This window comes from Leopardus geoffroyi, chromosome B3 (assembly GCF_018350155.1).
Source record: "Leopardus geoffroyi isolate Oge1 chromosome B3, O.geoffroyi_Oge1_pat1.0, whole genome shotgun sequence".
Classification (NCBI taxonomy): Eukaryota; Metazoa; Chordata; class Mammalia; order Carnivora; family Felidae; genus Leopardus; species Leopardus geoffroyi.
In genome coordinates, this window is record NC_059337.1 from 18,982,895 (window position 1) to 18,999,342 (window position 16,448).

The 16,448-nt window shown below is 46.4% G+C and overlaps 1 pseudogene; it reads left to right on the forward strand.

Moving 5' to 3' along the window:
* The first annotated feature begins 1,324 nt into the window (after positions 1–1,324).
* LOC123582041 lies at positions 1,325–1,811 on the forward strand (annotated as a pseudogene).
* Positions 1,812–16,448: the final 14,637 nt, after the last annotated feature.

Consider the following 16,448-nt stretch of genomic DNA (forward strand, 5'->3'; position numbering starts at 1 on the left):
GACATTATGTAAAGTAACATAAGCCAGTCACAGAAGGGCAAACACTGTATGAATCCACTCAGACAAGGTCATTGAAATTGTGAAACTCATAGAAGCAGAGAGCAAAAAGCAGAGGCTGGAGGGAGGGGGAAATGGGGCATGGGGAATCAAAAGGCATAAAGTCTTAATTATGCAAGATAAAGAAGTTCTGGAGGTCTTCTGTACAACACTGTGACTGTAGTTAACAATACCGCAGTGTGCACTTAAAAAAAATGTTAAGGGGGTAAATCTCATGTGAAATATTATCACAGTATAATTTTTTTTAAATGTTAACGATTTTAAAAAGAGACATATTTACGGGGGCTAACTGTTGGCAAAGCTGGGGAGGTGAGTGAGTGGGTGGATGGCCGTGAATAGTGGTGCCATCTAGGACTGTGGGAAAATACTTGACCCCAGTGAGATATCAGAGTGTATTTGTCAAGTGGACAGTTGGTGGAATCAGACCGGGATCTTGGAGAAGAGGACTGAGGGAGGCAGACCATGAGGGAATTATCAGAGGATGCAGTGGGGCCAAAGCCACGGGAGGAGCTGCAAAGAAAACTCACTGAGGAAGAGCCCAGGGCAGGAGAGGAGAATCAGGCCAAACCTGAAAGGGGAGTGGCAGAACTGACTGGAAGGGTGAAGGCATAGGACAGAGTGGCCAGTGGGAAGAGAACCAGGTGGGGTTGTGGGTGAGAGGCTTTGGGAAAGACAGAGGGGCAGCTGTGTAGACTTCTGACCAGAAGTTGAGTCCATTGAAAACTGCAACACACCAGGGCGAGTTTAGTGATTTGGGTCATTGGCAAATGAGTAGGAGTTCTGTAGGTGGGGGTGCTGAGGCTGATTCCAGGGTGTGGTGGTCTGAGGAGCAAGAGAGGGGAGAGGGAAGTACATTCAGAGTGTGGGCAAATAGCACAAGGCACTATTTGGTCTGCTTCAACTTTTCCTACCTAGATCAGTAAGCACTGGACAGTTTTCCACAAACACTGGGCACCACCATTTCTCGGGCACTGTGTTGGCTGAGGGGATCCCCAATACTCCCTACACATAGGGAGATCCTAGAACAGTGGGTAAATCAGAAATTAAGATAATTATAATATTAGAAAGTGAGTAAGGTAGGAGTATGTGGGGGGTGGTGATTATGTTGACCTTGGAGGTTGTCAAGGAGAGAAAGGACCTTTGTGCAGAGTGAACAGCAGGAAGGTATTTGTGAGGAGGGGAAGCCGGAGCCAAAACAGGTGTCTTGGTCTTGCTTCTTCCACCCTGAGAAACTTCAGCAAGTTCTGCCATCTTCCAGTAATTTGCCAAAATGACCAACACAAAAGGAAAGTGGAGAGGCACTTGCTATATGTTCTGTAGGCCTTTTAGAAAACATGGAGTTGTTCCTTTGGCCACATACATGCATATCTCTAAGAAAGGTGATATTGGAGACATCAAGGGAATGGGCACTGTTCAAAAACGAAATACCCCACAAATGTTACCATGGGAGGACTGGCACAGTCTGCAATGTCACCCAGCATGCTGTTGACATCATTGAAAACAAACAAGTTACAGGCAAGATTCTTGCCGAGAGAATTAATGTATGGATTGATCATATTAAACACTCACAGAGCTGAGGTAGCTTCCTGAAGCATGTGAAGGAAAATGATCAGAAAGTGAAGGAAGCCAAAGAGAAAGATACTTGGGTTCAGTTGAAGCACCAGCCTGCTCCATCCAGAGAAGCTCACTTTGTGAGAACCAATGGAAAGGAGCCTGGGCTTCTGGAACCCATTCTCTATTCATTCATGGCATGATAGTATAAAAAAAAACCCAAACAAACAAACCTCTAGACTGTAAAAAAAAAGAAAAGAAATTCAGAAAACTACACCTTACATCTGTTTTCTTCCCAGTGAAATGTCTCCATGTTATTCATATTAAAGTTCTGACAAATCTCACAAAAAAAATGTCTTAGATTTCTAATCCAGCATTTCCCATATTTTATCAAAACCTTCTTTTTAAGGGTACATTTGGGGAAGTTTAGGAGCAGGTGGTAGGGAGCCATTGCAGGGCTTTGAGCACACTAGAAAGGTTCCCCTAAGAGTTATGTGTAGGCAGATGGGAGGAAGAGATGAAGAATGGAGAGCTGGTTATGGCAAGATTAATGTGCCCTAGTCCTAGCTCAGGTGGCATTTGGGTAGATGCATGGAAGGGGACAGATTCCAAGAAATTTGGAAGAAAGAACCACCAAAACTGGATGACCCATTAGGGGTATGTATGAGTGTGTGAGTGTGTGAATGTGTGTGTGTGTGTGTGTGTGCGTGCACGTGTGTGTGGAGGTGGAGGTATTGGTACAGGTAAGTCTGGAAGTGGTGTAGGTTGTTATGATAGTAGTGGTGGAGGACATGGAGGTGGTGGTGACAGAGGTGATGGTGATGGTGGCAGAGGTGAAAGCACAGACAGAGGTGAATATGGAGGTAGTGGTCAGGGTGGAAGTTTTAGTGATGGTCGTGGTGGAGGTGGAGGTGATGATGGTGGGGAGTAGCAGAAATTCCTGACCCTGTGTCTAGATGAATTTTATCAAGAGAGAGAATGTAGGTGGAGGGTAGATTTGGGGCTGGGATAAAAGGTGGGAAAATAAAGTCAGTTCATCTTGGACATAGTTTGAGACATCTGCAGAGCAGACACAGGGTGTCCCAAAGAACTGCTGCTTTACCTGCTGGAACTCAGGAGAGGACTCTGGGATACAAGTTTGGGTATGGGTCAATAGCCACAGAAGTGGATGGAACCATAGGAAAGGCAAGGAGAAAGGAAGACAAGGGGACTGGTTGGTGACTGGCTTGGGTCAGGGTCTCCTAGATAAGCTCCAGTGGAATGGGCCAGTGATGTCTCTTGAGTGCTACGTGTACCAGAAAATTCCTGGGCATAACACTCAGGGTCCAGTGCAGGCCCTGCTCTTATAGGAAAAAGCTCCAAGCCCAGCTCCATCTGGACAAGGATGGGCCTGCCTTGCCCTGCCCTGTTTTGCCATGGACCTAATGGACTATGTTTATGTGCTTGGTCCAGTTACTCATAGGCAGCCAATTGGCGGGGGAGGATTTGTGTGCCATTTGGAAGTGACAGCCCTACATCTCCATTCCTTGGCTGGACTCCGGCTGGCAGATTAAGGGAGCCTGGCTTGGCACAGGAGCGAACAGTGGCTCTGCAGATGGGTGTCTTGCTTGCACGCCAACTGGGCGTGTGCTCAGATCACACAGATTCCTTTCCTCCAAGTCCTTTGGGCTGTACTGATCTCAGTATGGAGTCAGTGGCCTCTGCCATCTTGGATTATTGGACAAATGTGTTGGCAAATCTAGTGGAGTTGGAGGCCAGAGGCCCCAGCAGGGTGCCTGGTGCCTATTGGGCTTCTTCAAACTTAGAACCACCATACCCACTGTAACCCTGGGTGCCAATGTTAGGAGGGAAGGCTTGGGATTGGTAGGGGGTATGCTTGTTGTGGGTTTGCATTTGGCTTGTGAGTCTGGATTATTGTGCTTGGAGGCATCATAAGAAACAAACTTCCAGGTACACAGACAGATATATAGACAATATCTATTACACAGATATTTCGTTTAAATATTGATTGAAATATGCATTGAAGGGACGCCTGGGTGGCTCAGTCGGTTAAGCGTCCAACCTCGGCTCAGGTCATGATCTCACAGCTCATGAGTTCGAGCCCCGTGTCGGGCTCTGTGCTGATAGCTCAGAGCCTGGAGCCTGCTATGAATTCTGTGTCTCCCTCTCTCTCTGCCCCTTCCCTGCTTGTGCTCTGTCTGCCTCTCTCAAAAATAAACAAACATTAAAAAAATTAAAATGATAAAAAAAAGACATATGCATTGAAAATCAAGCCATTCCATTGAGGTTTTAGGTGTTGAGGTCAAAGCCTGTTTTAACCTAAGAGTTATACTTGGTTCTAATTTGTGTGTAAGATGCCCAGAGTTCAAGGAAACCATAGGACTTGACGATCAATGGTAAGTAACCCTGTGGCCTCACTTAGGGACTATGTCATCCTCTGGTATTGGGGAAAAGGCAAGGCCTTCAAGTGGTGTCTATAGAGAAAGTGTGTCAGACCACTGCCAGCTCCATCCAGGATCTCGTGTAGGAAAGATCTTCCCAGACAGCCTGTTTAGAAATCTCTTTTTGGACTTGCAGACACCCAGGCAGACTTCGTCTCTTCCCTGAAATGCATCCCCCACTGAAAGCTCTCACAATGTAGCTGCTGGTTTGAGGAGGGGAAATAAAGACCATGGCTTGGTGTTTATGCAAAAAAAGCAAAGAACAAAAGTAAGCAAACCAACCTCCCTCCTAGCTTGCATTACTAGTGCTAAAATGTGCCCTTCTAACCTTGCCAGTGTAGACAGGGTAGACGGTGTAGACAGTCCAGCTCTGTCTCTCCAGTCCAGTGCCTGCTCTCTCAGACACGACCTTTCCCAGATTCTGTCCCCAGAAGACCCAGGAGTCATCTGGGAGGAAGCTCTTTCAGGCTCTGATGACCTTTGCCCCCAATGTGCATGTCACAGGCAGCTTGGCAATGTGCATCGTGCTGCATGTTGATCCTGAGGCCCAAGGAACTGGGTGGTCTCAATCCAACCTGATCCTGGTCTCCTGGAGACTCTGATGCCCACCCAGCCAGTCCCAGCCTTGTTCCATCCTGGGGTGCATGGGACAAGCAGGTGTGGGGGTGATGACATGGGCCAGGGAATTGCTGAGAATGGTCTTCAGAACTCTTGCAAGAAGAGAGACCTGACCCTCATTGGCAAATGGAAGCTGGATGACCTTGTAGTTGAGAAGAGTATTTTTTGCTTAGTCCCTTTTGGAAGGCTTTCCTGGATCTGGCCTCTTATTGAATGTTTTTAAGGGAAAAAGAGATGAAAAAAAGTTTAATAGATCCATTCATGCTTAACTGGATTCCCAACCACTTCTCCCCTTGAGTGGCAGTTCCCACAGCCAGCCTTATACTCAAGTCTCAGTGAATTCTTTGGTTGGTGGGGCTATGTTAGTTAGCCCTGGATGTCAGAGCACATAATCTGGTCATTTGAGGGCTCCTTGACCCTCCTGCCCCATGTCAGGCTAGAGAGCCCCATGGTTTGACTGAAGGAGCAGAGGCTCTGCTACAGGCAGACCTGGGTTCTGACAGTGAATCAGCCATGGGCCTGGGCAGGAAACCCCTCTAACCTGTTGATCCATCTCTAAATCAGGATAAGCATACTTACCTCGCAGGTTGGTATGCTGATTCATTAAATGCCCTGGTATAGGCATGTATATACAGCCCCAGCATGCTCCCGGGCACCTAGTGCCCTTGCAATGCTGGAGTCTGGCACGGAAGGGGCTTGGGAACTGTCTGTAGAATCTGAGTCCTCAAAGGGATTATTCATGGTTTAGTAACAGCCTATCAGGAAGGACAATGGTCCCCTTATTGTTCTCTTTCCCATCATTGCCAGCCAGGCCTATTTATAACCTTAGAGGATTCCTCAGGAGTGACTCACCTGCCACAAGGCTACCCCAAGGAGACCTTATCACACATTACCTGCCTTGTCTGCTGGCCTCTACCCTGGACTCTTCTGGTCTCACCTCAGCAAGCCCAGTCCAGAGGTGCCTGTTTGTGTCCTCAGCTCAGGCATGACATGACTCCACCAACTAGAGAGGCAAACAGAGGCCAGGGGTCAAAGACAGAGGGTGAGAGGAAACCGAATCCCATTGTGAGGCCCAAGTCAGGGACTGGGGTCACCATTCAGATGGAGACATCAGCCCCAAGTCATGGCTGGACATGTGGGTCAGGGGTGGCACGAACCAGTTGGATGGAGAATCCACTCAGCACAAGGGGGCACCAGTCTGGGTTCAGGAACAAGAATTTAAGGCCAGGTCCATCCCAGCCATCCTGGGAGCCCACCTGGGGGTGACTCCAAGGTTTCAGAGGCTGTGTGAAGAAAGGCCCTCAGTGGGGCTTTCCTCTCCCCAGTAATGGGCAGTAAGGGGTTATAAGGGGCTAGGCACCACAATGGCTACAGAGAGGAGGGCTCTGGAGACACCTCATGCAGAACCAGCTCCCTCTCCACATCCCTTAGTCAGACTGTGGGGCAGCAATTTCCGGTGGAAGAGAGTGCCTGAGGCCCTCCCCCTTCTGTTCTCACCTCCTCATAGTCATCTCTGGCCTCAAGATTCAGCTCTGGGGCACTTGATGGTGTTCCTCCTTCCTTCACAAAAATTCCCGGGAAAAGACAGCAAGAAAACTCACATGCTGGGAGTACTAAGCATTTTTAAAGCCTTGTTTTTGGGGGGCAGCCCTTGGCTTCCTTCCTTGCAAAAGGCAAAGGTTCTGTTCCAAGGAGAGGGACCCTTGACATCCACCCCAGGGTCAACGGTGTTCCAGGCCTATGGCAGGCTGGATTCTGCCATCAGCTTCTTCCACTTCTCTGCCTACATTTGGGGGTGCTTGGGTGGCTCAGTCAGTTAAGCATCTGACTCTTGACTTCAGCTCAGGTCATGATCTACAGTTCGTGAGTTCAAGCCCCCCACCAGCTCCACACTGTCAGTGCAGTGCCTGCTTGGGATTATCCCTCTCTACCTCTGTCTCCCTGCCCTTCCCTTGCTCACTTTCTTTCTCTCCCAAAATAAGTAAATTTAAAAAAATAATAATTACAAAAAGCTCCTTAATAATTACAAAATCATCTGTAAACATTGAGATGAACTTAAATGGATACTTTCTCAAGAATCTCACAACCCCTTTAGAGGAGTTGGGAGGTGTTCATCTGAGGGGCAGCAGGAACAGCCCCCGGGACAGTCCTCTTTACAGCAGGTCCATGCCCTGTTAGGATGGTGGAGCTGGCAGATTATGCCTTCTGTGTGTTTTTCATCTTATCAGAAAATGTGGAAGAAAGGACACTAGTACTTGTCAGGCACCTACTCAACATTTTTCAGTGATTAGTCCACTTAATTCCTTAAGCACCCCTGTGCGTAGGTATAACTGTAGCTGGTAATAACTAACGTATAACTAAGTAGTAATAACTAAGCACTCACAGTTAGCTCTGTTTTAAGCACTGCTAAGCTCTGTTTATATGCATTCACTCACCCAGTACTCCTGACAACCCTCCAGCAGTGATCCCCACTTTATGAGGGAGGAAATCGAGGTTTAGAAATGTAAGTGACACAACATGACACAGCCAGTACCTGGAATCACTGGTATTTGGCTTCAGGCAGTCTGACTCACAGTCTAAGCTCTCGACCCCTTTATGTCATCCTTCTGAAGTGACCAGGCCAGAATTTGAATCCAGACCACCTTCTCTACCCTGTCAGGCTGCCTCTCAGGATTGGAAAGGAACTTGGCTCTCCAAATGGCCCACCGATGGCTGCTGGGGAAGTGACAGATCTCAGAACATCAGATTCCCACTACGGGAAAGAAGGGTGGGTAGAAAGGGGGCTAGGGAGAGGAGGAGGATCTAGTAGGGAGGGGTCTCCTGTGCTATTGCTGCACTTTTGGTTTAGTTCCAATTCCTTAGGTGCAAGACATTGTGCTGACCCCCAGGTTTTCCTTTGTTTGTTAACCCAGGGGCACCTGGAAGAATCTGCTGTACTGATGCCAAGAAATAAGCTGGGCCAGGCAGGGGCAAAGATGGCTTTCCCACAGCATGGAAGAGAGGCCACCAAGCTCTCAGTCCCCCCTCTGCTTCCCTGTCCACACACCCTCTCCTGTCCCTGTGAGCTCTTGTTCAGGCGTCTGTCTCCAGCCAGCAGGAGACATGGCCTGGTTCTATCTCGAGTGCTGGCGCAGGGCCTGGCAATCAATAAACATTTGTTGAAAGAATTAATCAAACTTGGAGCATTTACTGGACAGAGGCCATTAACCCCTGGTTCGAGTCCATCGGCCTGACCTCTGTCTTCAAGTGGTCAGATTAGTCCTTCTGAGGAGACCCAATGGCCCTTGGCACTGAATCCACGTTTCCTTGCTGGTCAATGACAGAGCGGTCCTGGCCAATGGCCACTGGCTCCAGGAGCAGGAGGCTGAGCTTTCCCATCGTTGCCTCAGCAGTGCCCCTGCCAGGCTTCTGGTCAGTCTGGTGTCCCCTCTGGGCTGGCTTCTTGCTTCCCAGCTCATTTCTCCAGGCACGTGGACTCCAGGATCAGATAGAAAGGGTTGAGAAAGACAGGGCAGAGAGAAAGGCGCCACAATCCCTGGGAAAATAGTTGGTTATATTTGCTACTCAATGCCTGGCCCCCTGTTTGTTACTGTCTGCAAGGCTACAAGTACAGATATTGAGAGTGAGACATTTTTAGAGCAGTTTGACACTGCTGCAAGGGCCAAACAACTGACCTGTGGACTCATCTTCTTGAACCACTAGCATGGATTCAAGTTGGCCCTTCACCATAGATGGTGGGAGAGGTGCTGGGTGGTAAAAGGTAGCTCCAGAAATGCATGTTCCTTGCAAACCTCCTCTGCCTCTCCTCATCCCAACTCAAACTGACACTGAAGATGTGTCAGTCTCGTGCCCATAAAGTCCAGTGTGGGTTGGGATAATTCTAGGTTTTCATTCTGGCTCCATCACCTATCAGCTGTTTGATGCTGGGTAAACTCAAGGGTGCCTCAGTTTCTCAATTGTTGATTATGGTGAGCATTAGCTGAATTAGCATGGAACTGGGTCTGACAAATACTAGACAATGTACACATGTCAGTTCTTGTCACTGATGAGCATACCCCGCTCTGTTTCAGGCCCTCAAGAGCCTGAAAGAAGCATGAGACCCAGACCTAGCCTTCATGTTGCTCTTTAGGAGAGAATACATAGGTATTGAGACCAGGGAGGCCGGGCTCCAGCAAGGGATGCAGCCCAGAAGCTGCTGCAGAAGGATCCATAGATCACAGGGGCTATGACTGGTAGATGGGTCTTGAAGATGGATCACATGGGGAGAGTGCCAAGAAAGGGTTGAAAGTGGAATAAACACAGATTTTTTTAAGGGGACTATAATTGGCTTCCTTGGTGTGGGGGGCTCATTTAAGGAGAGTCTTGAGAAATGATATCAGATGGGGCCCAATTATGGATTATAAATACTTGAGATTGGTCCCATAGGCAACAGGACAGGGAGAGGGCAGCATTTGTAGTTTCAGTGACATGATTTAGATAAGTCACTAGTAGATGGATTAATGCCTAGTACCTAGTATGTAGGTGAGTGAATAAATGAATGAATTGATGCATTAATTAGAGCTCCTTGGGTTGTGCATAAAATCATCCCAACTCAAACTGACTTAAGTAAAAATAAAACTAGGGCATTTATTGGCTTCAAGATATGAAAATAACTTGGAGCCTAGCTGTATCTGGGGCTCAAATGTTATCAACACTCTCTTAGCTAAGCAGCTGTAATTACTTTTCCAGTAATTCCAAAGTTCTGGAATTTTGTCTTCCTGCTCAGGCTTGGGTCATGCTTCCAAAGGAAAGGGAATAGATTGGTTGGCTATACTTGGGTCATCTGCCTATGCTGGGGAGTAGAGTCACCCTAAGCACAGAGCTCCCCATGGGGAAATAAGGGTGTTGTTCACAGAGAAGGGTGCAGAGTTGCAGAGCAGGTAAGGAGATCAGTTCTGCATGGCAGCAGATGGTAGCTGGAGCCCAGAAGACCAGAGAGATGTTAAAGTCTTGAATGAAAGTGAAGCTGAGCATGTCACCTTAGTAGACACAGTGTTTCTCTTCTCAACCTTTCCCACAAAAGGGCATAATGGCTTGAGATCAGCATGACTCAGGATGCTGTGCCAAGCATCCAGAGGAGTCCTCTTGGCTGCAGGCACTGTGGACATGCAGACATGAGAGAGGAATTGTAGAAGGCAAGAAAATAAATGTCTTTATTTGTTTTGCTTTGTTTTCCCAGAGGGAAAGAGGGGATTGGCAGCTCCATGTTGGTCATATTCCATTTGAGATGCCTCCTAGGCATGCAAATGGGAATTCCAAAGAGGCACCTGATTATAAGAATATGAGGATCAGGGGCAAGGTCTAGAGAGGTCTTCTTGGGGTCCTTAGTGTATAGAAGGTATATAAAGTCATGAGACCAGATAGGATCACATAGGAAGAGAGTGCAGATGGAGAAGAAGAGGTCCCAGGGCTGAGCCTGGGGTGCTGTCAAATTGAGTATTAGTCAGTAAAGGAAGGGCCAGAGAATATGGGCGGGAAATGCAGCAGGAGGAAATCAAGTTGGGGAGAGGCCCAGGAAGTTGAAAGAGGAGGGTGTTTCAATTAGCAGGGAATAGACAAATGTGAGCAATACTAAGGGGGGAAGAAAGTGTCTATCAGATTTGTTTACAAGGAGATATTGGTGATCCTGCTAAGGGTAGTGTCAGTGAGACTAGAGGACAACAGTCAGATTGGAAAGAAATGAAGAGGTATAGATTGTAGTGGTGTGGACATGGAGACAGAGAGTAGAGACAGCATTTGGAGCCATTCTGCCGTGAAATAAAGCAGAGAGATGATACAGAGGATCTTGTAATCCTTGTTTGCTTGTTTTTAGGTTGAAGGGTGCCAGAGTATGTTTGTACACTGTAGGCAACAATCCAGTGGCAAGATGGAAGGTGATGGTAAGGAAGAGGACAGGGAAGTAGGGTGCCATACAAGGGTGAGGAGGGGAGTAGGATATACTGCCCACTGCACCAGGGGGGGCCTGGGGAGATGGGGACCATGCAGGTACACATCTTTGCGGGGTGGTGGGAAGTTGAGGGATGGCGTCTCTATTGGTTTCAGTTTTTCCATGCAGGAAATATGAGGCAAAGGCATCCCTGAAAATGGGATGTGGGTGGGAAAGGGCATGAAATTGTCTCAGATAGCCTGAAATCAACCCCAAGGGAATGATTCTGGGTGTTGAGCAGCACTGAGTATCTCTGAGGCTTGTCCTAAAGGGCTCAGGTGGAACCTGTCCACTTGGTTGGGAGTCTTTCTGTGGCAATGACAAACATGTGGGTAAGGCAAACTGTTGAGTCCATTTAAGGTTGGGGGAGCAGCCAGATGGGTTGATGGATGACAGCAGCAAGAACAGGGTGCCAGCAGAGCGGGAAGGGAAAGACAGTGGTGTGGAAGCAGCAGTGGGAGTTCCTTGCCTTCTGACCCAACCCATCTTTCTCTTATACCAGCTCCCTTTCCACTCTTCTAGAGGCAGCAGGGCAAGTAGAGTTCTCCAGGGAGGGGCAGCTCCATTCCAGTTAAGGCAAAGAGTTAAGGAAAAGTTTAGAGAAGAGGTTGGGGAGATGGAAAGTTCCAGAGAACCTGGTGAAGGGTTTAGGGTGAGGGAGGGAATGGGAAGTCAGGTCAGATTAAGGAATGAATGAATCTCAAGTGAATGAATCTGTGAGTTGATGCCATGCTAGTTAGCTTGAAAGAGGGCACGTTGATGATACCTTGTTGATGGCACCATACTGTGCACATTCTTCTCCATTGTTCATTGTTGGTATTGCTGGTGGGGGCGGGGTGGTGGGCGGATGCAATGACAGATAGTGTGTGCCATGTGTGGCGTGATGTGCCTCAGTGGTGTACATTTCATTGCTCAGTGATCTCGTTTTGAGTCTCACAGAATTTATTTCCTCAAGCTGTTTCTATCCTTATTTATATAAGTGACTAATCCTTTCATGGGTAGAGCCAAGTCTTCTGTTTCAGTTACATAGAGATACCACGACAAATTACTCATGAACGTTCCAGAAGAGATGAGTATCTGCAAATTATTGAGAGTGTTTCAATATGTAAATAGTATTCTGGAAAGCCTCACAACTATCCAGATTAGATTAGACACGAGAAGTGGGTAATTCCAGACCAGTTATCTCTTTCACATATGGCACAGTGCCCCACTACTTTGCAGCTCATACGCCTGTCCGTCGCATGTCTATGTAGTAAGAATGCTTCCAGAGGAAGCTGGGGAAAAGAAGGAGGGCTGCAGGATATGTCCCAAAGACTGAAAATTTAACATCCTTGTTCTGGATGTGTTACATCTTGTTGGTAGAACATTGTCCATTTAAAGGGAGGTGTCTCCTGAATTTACTTTGTGAGTATTTTTGCAATACCCCTCTGAAGAACTAATTGGCCCTAATAAATCTTGCAGAAGAAGAGCCCAACCCTAATGGGGAGAACCATTTGCAGTCAAGAGTCAAGCCAGCTGCAGCATTGACACATGCAGAGAATGAAGAGGAGTGCTAATGTCAAGGGTCATCCCACTCTTCATGTTGACATAAACAAAACCCTGAACACAGCCTAGAACAAGCTGACATTCATTCCTAAGTTTCCTGATAACTCTGAATTCTGAAAGGAAAATAAAATAAAATTTTTGTGAGCAGAGAGATCCATGTTCTATTTCAAAATCCATGAGCGTGTTGAGTGAATCATCACTTCCAACTACTGGGTTTTGGTGTTTGACTCCTCACTGCAGACAAAGCACCAAGACCTTACTATAAAATGTAAAAGTACTTTTGAAAGTCAAGAAGATTTTTAATTTATCCTGACTAGTTAAGTTCAGGTAAGTCATCCTAATAATACTTGTCCACACATGTAGCTATCCCTGCCAAAAGAAATGCAAACAGAAGTCTAGTGAGTTTCCAACTTCCCCATCTCCCTGTCCCCACTGGAGACATCTGCCAAGGGTTCACCAAGGGGTATGATGAGACAGCTGGCAGGACTTAGACTCTCAATGGCAGTCAACCCCTTCAAAGTCACCACCCTGTCCCTGGATGTGGTGACTATATCCAGATTTTTGCTTCTAAAGTTGGCTTTCTTGAGAGGTTAGGCATGACTCCAGGGACAACACCAAAGCTTTCTCAAAACACATTTTTGGCATTAGCTTCTAGGACTATACATGAAGAATTAGTCATACAGAAAACCTTTAACGATAGCAAATTTGGGTCTACTGAGGGTGTATTTGATTTGTGAAAATCAAGCTATTGAAAATCAAGCCAAAACAAGTTGTAATTCTAACTCATGGACTCTGATTTTTTTAGGTAGCTTATTGAACCAGCCCTAGAAAGACTCTAAAACAGGCAGTTTCATTTATTTTTTTAATGTTTATTTATTTATTTTTGAGAGGGAGAGAGAGAGAGAGAGAGAGAGAACAGCGGAGAGGCAGAGAGAGGGAGACAGAATTCCAAGCAAGCTCCATGCTTTCAGTGCAGGGCCCAATGTGGGGCTTGAACTCATGAACCATGAGATCATGACCTGAGCTGAAACCAAGAGTTGGACACTTAACCTACTGAGCCACTCAGGCACCCCAGTAATTCCATTTTAACAATTCTTTCATCCTTTTTTTTTTTTTTTTCAGAATGGAAAAACAAAAAACAAAAATACTCTCACAGCCAGAAACACTTGATTTCAGATTCCAGCCCTGGCACTTATTAGCTGTGTAACTTTGGGCAAATTACTTAACCATTGAGCTTTAGCTGAAAAATCTCCGTAAAGGAAACATACCTACCTCCTAAGGTTATTCTACTCTTTTTTTTTTTTTTTTTTCTGTTTCTCCTTCCCTGAATGGAGGATCTTTCCCTCCTGGGACATTGTCTTCATTCCAGATTCTTCATTCCTCTACTCCCTGTAGTTAAGTGGTAAGTTAGATCTCTGAAAATAATCACGTCTTGATTTGTGGATTCTGCCAATCTCCGTGGTATAAATACTTCCACCATGGCTGAGTTTAGTTATGAACAGTTTATCAATAGGCTCACAAAGTTCCTAAGTATTTAATAACTGGCCATGATGGATGGTAGGAGCTCACTGCAGCACATCTCTTCCTCCTTCTCTCTCCTTTATGCTTTATACTTTCCTGATAGACCTGTGGATGTTGCCAGATAGAATTTCCATCTGTGCCTCTGACTTTTACATTTAACCAGCTCATGTGCTAGAATTCCGGTGGTCTAACCATTGCCTCCCATCTTCTTGAATACTCTTTGCCTATCTCATCAGCAGGAATTTTCAAAGGAGACAGAGGGCTCTTGGTTTTCTGTAGGGATCTGTTAATTTACAGTTGGGTGTCCTCATTCTACCTGTGTTGAGGACTGATCTATTACCAGTAGAGTTTTCCATTGTATAAGTGCTCAGGCTTCTCTGCCCACCCTCTACCCACAACGATTCTGGATCCAATTCCAATCTGAGTGTGTTTTGGGGAATGCGGAGTCCAACATTATCAACCAATTCTGACACCAGCTGGGTATCCTATAATTCAACTCAATTCTGACACTATCTACCTAAGGGGAACATCAGATCCCACAGGTTAAAGGGTTCAGTTCTACAAGACTGTCCTCACCATACACATACACTTCAGATGCCAGTCATAAGCTGAGATTATCACATGTGCTTCGGATCAACTGTCAGAGAGGTTTATGACCCCATCCTTTGATTCGATTAATTCACTAGAGTGGCTTACAAAACTCAGAGAACTATTTTACTTACTAGATCACTGGTTGATTATAAAAGGGTGTGACTCAGGAACAGCCAAATGGAAGAGATGCTTAGGGCAAGGTATAGGGAAAGGGTATGAGCTTCTATGTCCTCTCTAGGCTCACCAGTATCCCCAAATCTCCACATGTTCACCAACTTAGAAGCTTTCTGAAACCTGTCCTTTTGATTTTTTATGGAAGCTTCACTTCATAGCCATGATTGGTTAAACCATGGGTCATTGGCAATTGATTCAACCTCCAGTTCCTTTTCCTCTCCAGATGTTGGGGGATGGGACTGAAAGTTCCAGTCCTACAATCACATGGTTGGTTCCTAAGGCAACCGGCCCCTACCCTTAGATGGGGGTATAAAAATCACTTCATTGACATAGCAGAAGACAGCTTTACTCCTCTCATTTCAGGAAATTCCAAGGGTTTTAGGAGCCAGAAACAGGATGGAAGACCAAATATATATTCCTTTCTGGAAGTCACAGTATCATACCATCGGACTGCATTCTACTTCCAGTGGAGTCTGGAGGAGATTTGGAAACCCAGCAAATGGAGAAAAAAGAACCAGAGTTCTGGTACTCTGTCACAAGGCCAGGTGATAACATGCATGTCAGAAGGAGAAAAAGCACCATCCACAGACACTCTCAAAGCAATGTAAGTTGACTTAGTAAGGAGCTCTTCCTCCCAGGGTGGGTCTTAGGCACTAAAAACATCCATGTGTTGTAACAGTCTTGGGAAGGACCCCCAGGCATCCAAAGATAGATACCAACTCCATCAAGCACAGGTTATGTTCATAGATTATTTCACATCGGCTCTATCACAACCCTATGAAGGTGAAATTCTCACCCTGATTTTCCAGGTAAGGGTGGATCACACACCCAGGGTTATCAAGGGAGCAGGAAATGGTTCGGCTCATAAGCCTTACTGGAAATGTAAATTAGCATAATCCTCCAAAAGGCAATGTTGCCTTTTATCTCAGTCTTGAAATTCTTCATCCTGTCTCTTTAAAAAAGACCTTTGGTTATGTCAGTCCAGGTAAGCTTACTTTCATAACCAACAGCCCCCAAATCTTAGCTAGAGAATGGCGGGGTTGGCAAACCATCCATACAGGCTGGATAGTAACTGTTTTAAGCTTTGTAAACCATACAATCTCTGTTGGAACTGCTCATTTCTGTCTTTGTGAAAGAAACCACAGACAATAAGCGAATGAATGGTGTGGCTGTGCTCCAGTCAAACTTTATTTATGGACACAAATTTGAATTTCACGTCATTTTCACGTGTTACAAAATTCTATCCTTTAAACCATTTTACAAATGTAAAAACTATGTGGAGCTCACAGGCCATAGAAAAGGAGGGAGCAGGTTTGATTTGGCCTTAGCTCCACAGTTGGCTGGCCCCTGCCTGAAGCTCTGGAAGTTTCCTCTCATTGAGGCAGTGGTCCAACATGGGGGCTCCTGGCTGGAAGGCCCTCCTGGGCGGCTCTTTGCCAGTGGGTTCTCAGGGATCCAGGATCCTGTGCTCCACCCTTTACAGACCTTCAAGTCTTCTCTATTCTCTCACTGAAGGAGAGAGAGGACAGAGAGGATTTTGTAGGCATTTTTCCTGGGCAGCCTGGAGGTGTCCACATTACCTCCTCCCGCATTCCACTGCCCACGAGTCAGCATGCTCCAAATGGCAGGAGAGACAGCGAAGTTTGTCTAGCTGTGTTCCCAGGGGGAAAACGGACAGGGGCTCCGTGATCACCGAGCAGCGTATTCACAAATCAAATAATACACTATGTTCACATGTGTCCGTACTACAGCAGTACTTTAAAGTTGCAAGACTGGAAGAGTGCTTGGGTGACTCAGTTGAGCATCTGATTCTTGATTTCGGCTCAGGTCATGATTTCACAGCTTGTGAGTTTGAGCCCTGTATCGGGCTCTGCACTGACAGTGCAGAACCGGCTTGGGATTCTATCTTCCTCTCTCTCTGTCCCTCCCTGACTCGTTCTCTCTCTCTCTCTCTCTCTCTCTCTCAAAAATAAATAAACATTAAA